We start from the raw sequence: 4643 nt of genomic DNA, 5'->3' as shown, positions 1-4643 counted from the left end.
ATATTATAGGTTGTGCATTAGCTTTAGGTTCATTTTGAATTGTTGTTTGAACAGATTATGGGTTGTGCATAAGCTTCAGGTTCATTTTGAGTTGTTGTTTGAACAAACTATAGGTTGTACATAAGTTTCAGTTCCAGTTGGACATTTTGATTTAGCTGTGCATTAGGTCGGATTAGGTAGTTAGTATCTTTGAACATCTTATAAGCTGAACATGCATCATAACCTTGTTGCAGTCTGCTTGTTGCATTCACTTGCTTTCAGTTCAGATTGTAAGTTGAACAGGTATCATAAGCTTGCTGCAATCGGTTCAGATTTGTGCTTTCAGTTCTGACTGTAGGTTCACATGTGCTTTTAGTTCAGATTTTTCATGTTGTTGCTGTTGTTTATGTCGTTGTTGTTGTTCATGTTGTTGTTGCTGATGTACATGCACAGCCTGTTGTTCTTGCATAGATTTGTTGTTCATGTTGTTGCTGCAGTCAGCTCATTATATTATGAACATGTATTGAAGTGGTTGATTTGTTGTTGTTGTGGTTGCTGATCAATTACTTGATTGGGTTGGTTGATTTGAATATGGAGGGAATTTAAGAAATTTTACATTAGGGACCGGAATAGTCATGAAAGTTTTGAGGGTAATTTAGTCTTTTTACAATATTTAAACCGAGAAAATATAAGGAGGGACGTTATTGAACGCAATAGACAACCACATGGACTTGGTTGTTGTATTTTTTCAAACGAGGGTTGTTCTTGCGTTTTGGTGTAAACCACAGGGACGTAAATTGACATTTACTCTAAAAACTTCGTGTATCACACTCATGAAATAACTAAAACATAGTTTTATTTTATATTTTTGAATATGTGGGATAGTAGTAGTAGTCGTAGCAGCGGCAGGCGGCAGCGACAGCGAGATAACCTTATTTATTAGGTTGTATACATTGTTAATAATTCTATAAAAGAGTTCAACAAAACTCTTTTTTACACACCGGCTTTTAAATCTAGCTATTTTAGTCTAAATTGTTTCATCTATATATAAGTTTATGGGTTATTTTATCGATCTATTGTTATTTAGTTTTAGAGTTTTAGTGGAAAACCACGAATGAGTTGCGTATAGACTGAGATTATGCGATAATGCAATTTTTTTTAAAAAAAAGTTGCAAACGAAACTTATCTGCTTTTATCATATCATTAATCATCGTATAAAATTCATGCAAGAAACGTTGAGCTATACCTTAGGACTTGCATTATGTATAACAAATTGTTTTCGGTTGTATAATAATATTTTATAATTTGTATAAACTTCATGCAAGAAACATTGAGCTACAGCAAATTGTCGTGGAGGTACTTTCGTTTGTATACGACACACACAAAGATACAAAGGTGAGACTCCACTTGTGAAATGTAACTTTAATTATAAAATAATTAAATTAGAATGGTTAGGGAAATATATATGATCAAATCACGGTAAAAATTTATTAATAGAAAATTAATGATGTTTAAAAGTTTACATGATAATTCTATGATTAGGTTTATTCATAACAACATGATAGATTAGCTTTTAATGTGGACACTATTATTTATTGTGTTTAACTAACTAAACATAACTAATTATTAACATGTAACCAAGTTTGGTTAATGACACCTTAACATGTGAATATGTTGTTTTCGCTTTTCTTCTTCTTTTAAATCACTTACTATGATAGTACTTACGGGTTTAAGAATTTAATTAAACTAGTGAGTTACACCCATACTTTATGATGAGGAACATGTTGGTTATTATTAAAATCTAAATGAAAGGTTAGATGCAACAATACCTAAAACTAAAATATTAAAGAAAAACAGATAAAAAAAGCACATAAAAAAGTCAAAAGAAACAAAAATGTAAAAATTATTCAACTTTAGTTAAATTTAAGAAATAAATTCTTAATAATTTCTAAAATGATTTTTTTCCTTTTATTTATATAATGTTAATTTACAAGATTTCTATAAATTGTTGGTTGTATTTTGTGCTTTGCTGATTTTACTTACTTTAAGGGTTTTGTTTGTTGGGCATTTATAGTTGTACCTTTTAGGTCGGTGGGAGGTTTTAAAGGTGGAACTCTCACCAACTCTTCTTCTTTTACTCACCATCTCTCTCTCTCTCTCTCTCTCTCTCTCTCTCTCTCTCTCTCTCTTCTAGGCGGGTTATCTTTATGGAGTTCTCTGGCTGCTTTTAGGCGATTCCTCGGCGAGTATCTGGCGAATGTGGGTAAGTTAACTATTGAATCAAGACGTTCTGTCACAAGCTTTTTCAAATTTTTAGGGCAATCATTGGTCTCTAGGAAAAGTAAGAAGCAAGGAATCGTCTCAAGGTTCCTACTGAGGCTGAGTACAGATCCATGTGTGTTGTCACATGTGAAATTTTATGGTTTATAACAGTCTTGAAGGAGTTGCATGTTCCCATCGGTCTTCCCATTGACTAATTTTGTGAAAACAAGGTTGCCATCTCCATCACTGCAAATCCAATGTTTCATGGTAGGACGAAACATCTCAAACTGGATCTTTTCTTCCTCTGTTACGGTTGGTCTAATCAAAACTATGGTTGTGGATTCTAACAAACAACTGGTTGACGTCTTTACAAAAGGTTTACTGGCCTCTCAACATGATTTTCTAGTCCATAAATTATCTATGCATGACATGTTTGGATTATAAAATTGAGGGGGAGGGGCGTTAAAGTATATTTCAATTTTCTAATCTTTTTTATTTTATTTCTTTGCATATTAGGCCTTTGTCCATGGTTGGCTTCTTGGGTTCCTCATGGGTCGACTTGTGTTGAAGTCTCAAGCCGCCCTTTGTGAGAACGTACGTCAGCTTCTATTCTTGGCTTGTTTATTTCTTCATGGTGATTCTGACAAGTTTCCTTATGGGTTATGTGGAGCTGTCTTAGATTGATTGATATTGACAATTGTGGGTAGTGAAGGAAATCTTATGGGTTGATTGATTAAATTCATATTATGGTTCATCAATTATTTTAATAGTGATTGCTCTTTCCTCTCTTAATAAAAGATTCGTTGGTGTCCCTTCTTTTTATAGCTCCCGGTGATTTAGGTGTTCGTATCGAAGAATTCTATTCTACTTACCATTTCTTATCTCTATTTTGATTACGATTTGTCTTAGAGGTTTACAACCCATCTATAGCTTTGTCTTAATTTTGTTACAATCTGTGTTGACTATCGTGTTTGATTGAGTTGGAATAAATTATGTTTTGATTACCATTTTATAACAGAACCCTCGGTTAACCGAACCCATGGTTAACCAACTTGGCACACTCCTAGTGGACATTAGTGTAGATTTAGGAGTGAGTATAAAGGGGTGTTGGTGTGTCGGTTAGCTATTAAAAGGAAAAAAATTATGAACTCACACCAGTTTTGTGGGGGGAAGTACCATACCACTAGACCACAGGTCATGAAACTTAATAATTAGAGTAAAATGCAATTTGCATCCATGTGCTTATCAGGCGGTGTTACATTGAGTCCCTGCAATGAGGTTTTGGAAGCATGCGTCCCCCACTTATAAAAAGTGCTACATATTGAGTCCCTGAAGCAAACTTAGTTAACTTAACTATCTGAAATGTCCATTTTACCCTTTTTTTCAGTCCTTGGGGTTTAAAACCTATTATTCTTTAAGTCCCCTAGAGTATTAGTTATTATTACTCGCCAATTAAAATGACACACTTTCATTATGCATCCCTATGGTATTTAACACGTAGCAAAATCCATTCCTATGGTTTTATAAATGTGTGGTTTTGTGAATATTAACATAAGACTAGCATAAACACTTACCATAACGTACCAAAAGTCATAACGTTAGTTATATTATATACCAAAAGTCATAAAATTAACATATTATTAAACCCTACATATAAGTCATAGTATACGGCATGGGGTTGTCGTAGTGGATGAAACACCCATGTCCACTCAATTGTTACGTTGTTCCAGAACCCTAGGACAACTCAAACCTGCACCGTGAGCTCGGCCAGGGTACCGATGACCACCGTAATCCCCGCTACAAAAAATGGGACGCCCGACCGTGATCCTATCTACAAAAGTGTATCAGTTTAAATTAATCAATGGGTATTAACCAATTAACCAAATATTCCCCCAAAAAAAAAACTAATCGTCCGATATTAAACAAAATAAGTAGACTAATCAACGGGTATTAATCAAATTAAGCTACACTAATCAACCCGTATTAACCAAATCAAGTACACTAATTAATGTGTATTAACCAAATTAAGTTCATTACCTCCCACACAAGGGTGAGATAATTTCAATTTGAAACAACATGGAGGTTGTACGGTGGTGACTTGAGGTGGTCGACGACGGTTGTAAGGTGGTGATGATGAAAGTCAAATGAAAATGATATGGAAATGATTGGGACTCAAGGAGTAAAGAACAAGTTATAGAAGGGTGTGAGAAAGTTAAAGGGCCTAAGTAATTGCAAAATGATGATTTTGCCCCCATCACGCTTTTGTCCGCTGATCTGTTATCAGTTAACCGAAAAAACTAACCCAGTTAGTTTCAGGGACACAATATGTAGCGCTTTTATAAGAAGGAGACGCAGGCTTCCAAAATCTCGCTGCAGGGACTCAATATGGCACAAGGATACAA

At 34.5% G+C, this 4643-nt stretch overlaps 1 long non-coding RNA gene across 1 annotated transcript; it reads left to right on the top strand.

Moving 5' to 3' along the window:
- The first annotated feature begins 2059 nt into the window (after window positions 1-2059).
- Window positions 2060-3063, top strand: LOC110923481. Its single transcript, XR_002584108.2, has 2 exons — window positions 2060-2617; window positions 2758-3063. It is a non-coding gene; the product is annotated as an uncharacterized LOC110923481 (long non-coding RNA).
- The last annotated feature ends 1580 nt before the right edge of the window (window positions 3064-4643 follow it).

The sequence above is a fragment of the Helianthus annuus genome, chromosome 17, assembly GCF_002127325.2.
Source record: "Helianthus annuus cultivar XRQ/B chromosome 17, HanXRQr2.0-SUNRISE, whole genome shotgun sequence".
NCBI classification, from domain to species: Eukaryota; Viridiplantae; Streptophyta; class Magnoliopsida; order Asterales; family Asteraceae; genus Helianthus; species Helianthus annuus.
The sequence above is the reverse complement of the archived record's forward strand: the minus strand, read 5'-3'. Positions and strand labels throughout refer to the sequence as shown.